This window comes from Medicago sativa, chromosome 7 (assembly GCF_051527215.1).
Source record: "Medicago sativa cultivar Bolivia chromosome 7, Bolivia_mono, whole genome shotgun sequence".
Lineage (NCBI taxonomy): Eukaryota > Viridiplantae > Streptophyta > Magnoliopsida > Fabales > Fabaceae > Medicago > Medicago sativa.
In genome coordinates this window covers 65,388,937-65,399,605 of record NC_140755.1, presented here as the reverse complement: position 1 = coordinate 65,399,605, position 10,669 = coordinate 65,388,937, and positions in this window count along the sequence as shown.

Here is a 10,669-nt window from a genome sequence, read left to right as displayed (position 1 = left end):
CTTTTCAGACTGCGGCGGACAAAACCAGGAGGCAATGAGCACGAGAGAAGTTTTTTTGTGACCGATGAGTGCATATGATGCATGAAATGTGTTAATGCATATGCAAAAAAGACTCTTTTTAGGTTATCGAAGGGTTTTAGACAAATTATAAACTTGTAAACATTACTAAACAACAATTAACACAAAGGGAAACAAACAACCAACATATAGTTTTACAAGACAATTTCAACAAAAACACATGGAAATAACAACAGGAAATGGAAATCCTCAAGCATAGGAAGTGGAAGCGTCGTCCTCAGAGTCGGACCCATAGTCGCAGTATCGTGCATAGAAGTCACGGGCACCCCTAGCTCTCTTGGAGTCCCTCATAAGTAGTCTATCTTTCTCCTCAATCTCTCTCTTAGCCTTAGCTAGCTCTTTCTTCAGTGTCAAGACCTCATGAGTCTGCTGTTCACCTTTTCCATCCAAAGTCATAATCAAGTTCTCAGCCTCATAGTATCTAGCTCTCCACTGATGCTTCTCCCGACTCTCCATAGCTAGATGCTCCTGATACATCTCCTGGGTAGGTGGGAGTAGAGGCAAAGGCATGGTAGGAACCGTTGCAGACACATATCTCATAGAGGGGTAAGGCGTACCAGCCTCCTCAGCTCGGTTTATCACCCATTGTGTATAGGCCTCATGAGCGATACCGGACCTCACACCCATATGCTTTACCTCTTTCTTCCGAAGCTTGGTCCAAGCTTGCATGAAATCTTCTCTAATTCCGGTGGGAGCATTGGAGTAATGAAAGAAGTAAGGAGCTGTAGCAAGATTGATGGGTTTATCTTTCATCGGGAAACCAAATTGTCGCAAAGCAAGCTCCGGGTTATAGTTGATTCCACCCCGGGTACCAAGAAGAGGTACATTAAGAAACTTTCCACCACCAAAGATGATTTCCTTGACCCTAGAAGCGGGAGTGAGCCAAACCACTTCATTAGGAGTGAGAGCCATAATCCTCTGTGAAATAGACCAATTCCTCGGATTGTCGTGGAAAGACTGCGGAAGGTGCGAAATAAACCACCTATAGAGGAGAGGCACACAACAAAGAATGTATCCACGACTTTTGCTGGAACGATCGTGAATAGCATGGTATGTGTCAGCTAGCAAAGTAGGAACCGGATTCCTGGAGTGGAAGATCATAATAGCATTCATGTCCACGAAGCCATCAAGATTCGGAAAGAGAATAAGCCCATAGATGAGAAGTGCAAGAATAGCCTCAAGAGTGTTCTGACAAGTGGTATTGAGGTTGGCTTTTCCAAGAAGATACTCTGAAGTGAACCCTCGGATATGTGCCTTAGTGACAAGATTCTTGGAGACATCGGTGGTCTTGAGATAGAGATCCTTAGCAATAACCAATGGAGGAAGAGGATTTTCAGGTCCTGAGAAAGGTATCCCCTTAGCAATAGATAAACCCATCAAGGAAGAATAAGCCTCTAGAGTAGGCACCAACTGAAAGTCTGGAAAAGTGAAGCACCGATACCCTGGATCATAGAATTGCACTAGAGTGTGCACAAGCTTCTCATCCACATTAGTATGGAGAATAGGAAGTAAAGCCCCGTAACGGTGTCGGAAACCAGTCGGATCCTCAATCTTGAGTGCCAAATCCCTCAAACTAGCCAAATCCACTTCCTTGAACTTGTAGGATTTAGTCATCTTCATCCCTACAATGTTTACAAATTCAACTTGTCTGAGCCCTTCGATAACAATGCATGACAAAAGGTTTATGCATGTATGCATGTATGCATGAATGCATGATTATGTTCAAGTTCGGAGAAAACATGGTGGGTTTGAAGTTCAAAGTCGAGGAGTCATGGGTGGACACGGTGTCCGGTGAATCTAGGGCTTTAGGAAATAGTAACCGGGTTCTAAAAAGGTTCCCAAGTTGCAACCTCTCCGACGTATCTCATGGTGTCACGAGACAACTCTCGCTCCATGATTATACGTGGAAGGTCTAACTTGAGTGTAGTATCGCGTGACGACTAAAACTCGAGACGACACTCGGTTTAGCCTCCGCACTACGTCCTAGAAAATGGCCATGGATGGGTTTGGTTATCTACGGTCCATAGCGTCATAGAACAATTAGAAGCAAAGTGCCTAAACGCGACAACCCGCGCCGACAACATCACCTCCAAAATGCCTCAGCTATGTGGGATTGATCGCATAATCCAAAACACGAGGCAACCCCCGGAATGAATTGTCGATTATATCCCTCCTAAATCCTAAGTTCACTCAGCCCGGGTGCAGGACTTTTGATATTCTCACCCCACACGTTTGCAAGAAATTAAACATTTATTCACATAGGAAAGCAAGTAAAAGAAGCAAGTAAAAATACAAGCGCAAACGTGGAAATAAAGACTAGGCGTAACTCTCGAATCTCCCCAGTGAAGTCGCCAGCTGTTTTATCTTGGTTTTCGGGTGTCAAACATTGATTACGTTTGAACCTTTTAAACCGGTGATATCTTATTTTTTCTTGGGAAGGGAAAAAGTAAGCAAAACCCTTGAGAATCGAGGTCCGGGAGTTGTTTTCGCTACGGGAAGGTGTTAGGCACCCATAACGACTATAGTAACCTATAGGAACCGTCTTTAATTCCTACGCGCGCGCTTTATTTTTAAATGCTATTTTGAAAGATGTTATTAAACCTAAGAGTTACTAAATGAAGAATTGGAGGGAGAAGAATGTTTTTGGAGTTTTATTTTAGTTGAATTGAAGGAATTTTGTTCCTTGCCTACGTACCCGTTTAAGGGATCAAATCCACCGTAGTTCTCTCTCAAAAATGTTTTTGTTTTTGTTGGTTGATTTTAAGTTTGAAAATGGATTTTGAAGAATAGAAAGAGGCCTCAAGGGCATGAGATTAGGAAATAGTGAGGTTGAATTAGTGAATTGCAAAATATGGTCAAAGTTTGATTATTTTCATTGAAATTTGATTAAGAAAATGAAAAAGAAAATACAATGGGATTTTGGATCCCAAGGTTTATTTGGAAAATGGTTTGAGTGAAGTTGTTCACATTTGTTTGGAAAATTGGTTTTTTCTAAGTTTAAAGCCCTAGGCATTCATCTAAACATACAATCCTAACCATACATCTAAACATGCATATTCTAGCTATATTATAGTGATGTGTGTGCATGTGTCGGTGCTTGTGTCGGTGTACATCATTAGAGTCCATTGTCCTTTACATCATACCCTAGATACATTCTATGGCCTCTTTGCCAAGAAATTAAAAGCATGAAAGAATATTACAAAATTTCCTAAGTGTTTACATTCTAACTTTTGGTACAAATTAAGTTGCAAGAAAGAAAATAGAGATGAAAATGGGATGCAATGATGATGCTTATGGTGAATATGAAATATGAAAGGAAAATGGTTAGTAGCATAAGGCAAATATCGAAGAAGTGAAGTAAGAGAAATATTAGAATGTAAAAAGTAGAAAATAAGTGCAAACATGGCTAAAATTTGTTCATAAAATGCAAGAACCAAATGACCTATAATTCTCACATTCCAATTACATTTTAAAGGTTTAGAAACAAGTATTGGAATGGGAATTAAGGCTACATGGTTTACTTGACATTTTAAAACAAGTTTGAAGCATATTTACATTATTTATTTACTTAATGACTTGCAAGCTAAGTAACTAATCAATATTCACATGCATACAGTAAAATCTAACACAAACAGTAGCAATAAACCCACAAAACATCTAGCATGTATCACAAACAATTATCAAGAATTTGAAATAGAATTTGGACAAAATTTTCATGGATTTTCAAACAATTTAAGGAAATAAAGCAAGAAAAATGAAATAATATTTTCCATCAAGATTTTCAGTAAACAAAATGCATAAAAACACCACAAAAATTAACAAGAACATGTACAAAAATTTATGGAATTTTTCAAGTAATTTTGATCATGAACAGAGGTGTAAAAAGCAAAACAGTGTTAGGAAATAGCAAAAATAAAAAGGAAAACGAATTCTGCACAGATACCAAGCCCAAGCCCAAACCCATGGATATGTCTGGATCATCCAAGAGCCTCAGAGGCGTTGGATTGATCCAGGGTTTCCAAAACCTAGATCTAACGGGTAAAATGGAAAGAAACTGAACCAGGAGCAAACCGGACCGGTTCAACACCTTTATATAAGGCATGAGACCGGTCCAATCCTCATTCTCAACATGTCTCTCTCTCTCTTCTATCGTTCTCTTCTCTCTTCTCTCTAGACTCATCTTCTCCGGCGGGTTTCACCGCCGCCGGTGAAGATTCCGATGCCGGAAACCTAACTAACACTCAAACATACCAAAACTCTCCGATCTAAAGCTTTTCACCGTTTATTTTTCAATCTAAACATGTATCAAGCATCAGACATCACAAACAAGGCTTAAATCTATGCAGATCGGGGCTCAAACTTTACGGTTTTAAGTTTTTCGAAAACTCTTCGTACTTTTGAAACGAGGCTTTAATCCATGTTATTTCTTCTGCTGATGATAGATTTGATCTTGATTTTGTAAAACGAACGGTTAAATTGTACAGATCTGTCTTTTAGGGTTTCGTTTTCGAAGCTTTTGAAACTTTTTCTGAATATATCGAAACGAAACCCTAAACTGAAGTACTTTTCTTACTTATGATGATTATAGGCCTCGTTTCAAGAAACAAACGGTGAATCTTTGAAGATTCACATCGTTAGGGTTTCGTTTCGAAGTTCTTCGAATCTCTTTCGAAGCTCTTCTTCAACTTCACCGTTTATTTCTGTCTGTTGAGCTTCGTTGAGCTTTTGCGATGAGAACGAAGAGGTTTTTCGAGGATTACCTGGTTTACTTTTGGAGATTCGAACAAAAGATCCTTGTTGAAGCTTCTGGTAAGTTCTGGAACCGAAAATAAATCGGTGATCCTCTTCTTCTTCTTCACTGATTCACAATTGCTTCTGTTACTCTTCTTCTCGCCTCAAACCCTTCGTGATCGCACTTTGGTGCTTGAATTGCGAAGGTACGAACTCGATGATGAAGGTTCTTGATGAATCTCTGAGAGTTCGTGACAGATTCGATCGATTTGCACAATGAATTGTTGAATTAAGCTTTGTATTGATGTGAATTTGAGGAACTTTGAAGATTTTGGAAACGGTTAGGGTTTCTGTTATGAATGTTCTTGAAACTTTTCTGAGAATTTTGGTGTTTGATCTTTGATGATCAGAGAGAAAATCTGAAATGTGTTTGTTGAGTTGGCGTGTATTCAATGGGTTTAGCAATGATTGGGGCTCCTTATATAGCTGACATGTGGATATATGCCCCAATAGAAAATTGACACATGGACAAAACCCTAACTGATTCGGCCTTGGCATGATTTTGGACCTTGGGACCCTTTCTGCAATTTTTGAAACTTTGGAGGACTATTCTGCAAAATAAAAGTCAAAAAGGACCAAACTGCAAAAAATAAAAACTTAAAAGAAATAAAAAAAAACAACAAAAAAACTAATATGCAAAAATATGAAACTGAAGGGCCTGACAAGAAAATTGAAAAGGTCTTGGATGCAATTTTTGGAAGTTTTGGACTTAGAAAAAAAACTAAGAATAAAATTGAAAATAAAAAATGATAACCTGACTAAACGTAAAGTGAAACGTCTAAAATTTGACAAAACGGACTAAAATGAACCAATGGCCTAAATGAGGTACTTTAAAGTACCTCTCTGCCGAAATTTCGTGTGAAATGACCAAAATGCCCCTGGGACTGAAAACGACTAAAAATGACTCAGATGCAGTTAAAAAAATGGATTTTTGACAGAAATTGAATCAAAGACTCACACAGGCAAAATTAAAAGACTCAGGGATAATTTTTAGGATTTAAACAGTGACTTGACACTTGAAAAGACTAAAATGCCCCTAGGGGCAGAATTGACTTAAAAATGACTTCAAATGCAATTTTAAAATGGATTTTGACATAGAATTGAAATGAAGACTTATTCAAACTATTTGAAAGGACTCAAACAAAATTTTGAAAGACTGAGAGAAATTTGACATAGGAGATGACTAAAATACCCTTGTATGTGAATTTTGCAAATAACATTGAAATAAAATGCAGGGAAAGATGCAATTGATCAGAGACATATCAAATGACTTGAAATGCAAGAAAAGGAGAAATTGATTAGTATTTTTAGGTCCAAAATTAGGGTATAACACATATATGTTCAAGTATGTGTCTTTATTCCATGTTCTAAAACGGATCATACTCTCATTAACTAACTTCTTTACCCACACTCGTTCACAAAGATGTGGAGACCCTTGCTTATTTTTTATTGCATACAGGCAGCGATGTATCCATCCTTGCTCATTTAACATTGTATTTGAGCTATACAACGTGTTTCTTCTACGCATTGACCAAATGTTCACACTATTATATACTTGGTCCATGTCATAGAGATTCAAAGTGTTTCAATTAAATTCAAGTGTTCAAATTTTAATTAGTAGAATCTAGTCCAAGTCTTGAAATTTTTATAATATAGAATGTCATTTAATTTTATATATATATATATATATATATATATATTAAGATTTTTTTAAAAAAGTTACGTGTAATTATTTATTGATCCAACCTAATGAAACTTGATTGCATCGGATAATAGATTACAATGAAAACCGACCCATCCCGTGAACACCTGTAGGTGTGGATGCTGAAGCATGTTTGCTTAATTTTGTTTTAAATAGGTATCATCATCCATAATTAATTTTTTTTTTATACCCATGACGATTATAAACTCATGTTTGCTTAAATATAATTTATTTTATTGAATGATTTTTCTTACAAACGACGAAGGAATTAGTATTTCCTGTGTTAGTGGTCATTTACTATTGATTGATTTTATTTCCCTCATCAATGGAACTCTCTTTGGTTCATTAAAAAACAATGACATGTTGAAAGTGCTCATCCCACTTTTACTTAAAAAAATGTTATTTTTTAGGACAAAAAACAGGTATTTTTTATTTTATTTTTCAGGAGAAGGAGATGGTTTGCATAGTATAATATGAGTTAGACTACCTGTTGTACTCTCCTTTTATTATGTATTATTTTCCTTAGGGTCATGCTAACCGGTGCCCCCGGGGCACTGGTTAAGCATACAAAAAAAGGAAATTCTTACCATAAAAGGAAACTTTGTTGACTTATTTATGGATTAATTAAACAATTTTCACTGCAATAATTATTATATAATTTCCTTTTTTAAGTATCTTTAACCAGTGCCCCGGGGGCACCGGTTAACATTTCCCTTTTCCTTATTAAACTCAAACATTTAAATATCCAATTGTCATTCTTTATCTTTTGATAAAATATCTTTTTTAATTCTGATTTAATGCACATTAGGATTATAGAAATCAATACTTTTTAAATAATTTCTATAATAAAAAAATCTATAATAAAAACAATAAAAATTGAAATTCCTGTAAATAAAAAACTATAATAATTTTTTCCGTTAAATTTTAAATTAGCAACCACATAATATCAAATAACTTATTTTTCTTAAATTTTTTATTTTATACTTTGATTCATTCTCTTGATTCCGAGAACTTTCTTGGTTTGATTTTTTTTAATGATGGTTCAATGATCTATTGTTTATCAAGAATAGTAGAAACGTGAATCGAAGAACGGGATGAGGGTCAAGATTAAATAGAAATAAGAAAATGAGACATACATATTCACTATTGAGTGATTTAAAATATTTCTTGAATTTGCTTTTTGTGATTGCCTTGATTGAAGCATTTCATATTTTCTACAATTTGTTTACCTTTAATGCAATTAATTCTTAATTCACGAGTTTTATTTTTTTAAATAAAAGAGGATTTTTTTTATGATGGTTTAAAAGTTATTCAATGGTGATTGACTATGGAAAATGGAAAACTTGCTATATATTCTTAAATGATTTAAAGAATAGCGTGAATTTTTAAGATATCCTTGATTGCAGCATGTCAAAGTTTCAACGATTCATTTATACTTCATCCGTTTCAAAATACATTTCACAATTTTACAATATGCATTATTCACATAACTTACTTTGACCACATTTTTTTAACTAATATATAAATACAAATGTTAGCATGTAAGATGTTGTTTGATTTGTCTCAATGAATATTTACAAATAGGATTATCAAAGTATGTGTTTTTTTTTAAAAAAAGAAAATAGGATTTTTTTTATGCTTATTTAAAGATTATTGACCATAAAAAAGAATAAATATTAGAATTAATGCATATATATCTTGCACATTAATACATATACAATTCTACAAATGTAAAATTTCTTTGTTAGAGTGAAAAAGATATAGTACAAATATCATTCTTTTAACATTCACCTCGAAGCAAACCTCAAAGCAAACCCTTTTTTTTTTTTGGTACAACCTCAAAGCAAACCCTTACCTTCAAAGGACATTAATGTTAATAGAATTGGTCCATGAACCCATCCATGAACCATGCATACTTGATTCACCTCGAAGCAAACCTTGAACCCATACTTTTTTTGTTGAACTTATAGATATATTACATTTGATGTACAATAATTTAAAACTATAAAGATGAACAACAAAAAACATATGAATTTGATTTATCTAATTTTTATATAGAGATTTTAAATTGTCTTATTTTTGGATGATGCTTATATTTTTAGGTACTAAGTCAAATTTTATTTACCTTCATTCTTAAAAAAAATTGATTTACCTCTCAAACAAATGCCAGATTCCCAACTCCGTCCTTGGAGTAGCGAGGATTAAAGAAAATTGTTTGCATCAAATCCAATGAAATTATAATGTCATGCACACATAATATAGTTCTACGGTATGAGTGGATAAAGTTGAGGGCGAAAATTGATACAATAGTTTTTTCATAGGAAGTTGATAAAATAACTTGAAAGATTACACTAATTGATTAAGCATTTTCTCAACAAAAAAAAAAACTAATTGTTTATGCATATGCCTTGCACTATTTCTTCTTCATTTTTTCAATATTTTACCTTCTTTCTATGATTTGTTGCTTACTTTTCATCAAAAAATAAATAATTGCTCATTCTCCTACATTTTTTTATTTATTATTTTTTTCAAAAAAGAAGGCATCTAGAAAAGCGCTAGACTACATTTTTTTAGTTTAAATATCAATTTTTTAGTAAAAAAAAGACAATTAATGTCTGTTAGGAAACAACATCATAAAAAAAATGTAGCCTACATTTTTTTTATGATGTTGTTTCCTAACATACATTAATTTTCTTTTTTTACTAAAAAATTGATATTTATTTATTCATTAACATTGATAGATTATATCAAATATAAACATAATTTTAACATCGCTAAAAAAAGTTGGAGTTTGGACCTAATTGAAAGATCTATATTTATTTCCTATATAAATAAACTGATGGTAGATTAAATGAGTCATTTTTTTTTCTACTACATTATAAAAATATTTTATATTTTGTCGTAATTCTCAATAAGTATTAATTTTTTTGACAAATAAACAATAATAATTTATTAATTGTTGGTCGTTAATAAGGACTGATTGTCAAAAATTATCTACAACAATTATCTTCTTCTTTTTTTTTACAATAAAGCAATTATCTTTTTTTTTTGAGGAAATAAAGCAATTATTTGTCAATGTATTAACTTTTTTTTTTCTTTCCAAATACGTAATCATAATGTATCGAATCATTAATAAGAATGAAGTGTAATAATTTTTTTTGTTAAAAATTGATTTGTAAATATTTTATAATGAATCCTTATTAAGGACTCAATCAATTCATTATCTTTATTTATTTTACAATTATGACAAAATATCAACAGTCATTAATATAGTAGTATTTTTTTTTTTATGTATAGTAGTATTTTTTATTACTATTTATTAAAAAATTAATATTATGAACAATTATCAGTACATCTTTTTTTTTTTAGAGAAACATTTATCTGTACATCTGTTTGTTAGTTATTTTTTAATATATAGTATTTTTTAGAACATTTACAATGATGCTCTTATCAAGAGGTAGCTTAAGTGGTCATCACGCGTACACATCATTTGTTCGCTCCATTTTTAATGTGAGAGAGAGGGAGGGAGGGAGGGAGGGAGGGAGGGAGAGAGAGAGAGAGAGAGAGAGAGAGAGAGAGAGAGAGAGAGAGAGAGAGAGAGAGAGAGAGAGAGAGAGAGAGAGAGAGTTGTAGAAGCCTTGCATCTCAATAAAAATCCCTCTTATTTTTTCTCAATAAAAATCCCTCTTATTTTTTCTCAAATGAAAGTAGTTAATAAGATTTACATTCTAGTATTAAGCAAAATATCTCCCATCGGAGATGCTCTTAAAGACTTAAAAAATTGGAATTCTTTTAATATAAAGGATTTTTTACGCATTAAAATATAGTGATTTTATAATCAAGTATTATTCTATAATATTTTAGTATTTAATTTAGTCATGAAAAAACAGACTAAGATTATATAAAAAAAATCATAATATCAGGAAGACCATGTGGTAAAGACAATAAATATTTCATTTGCAAGATAAAATTGATTTGTAAAGTAAGATTGATAAAAACACATTTCTTATTAATTTTTTGAATAAACACATCTCTTATTATTTTGAATCACAAATAATTAACATCCGACATAAAGATCAAAAACTCGATTGAAAAAGT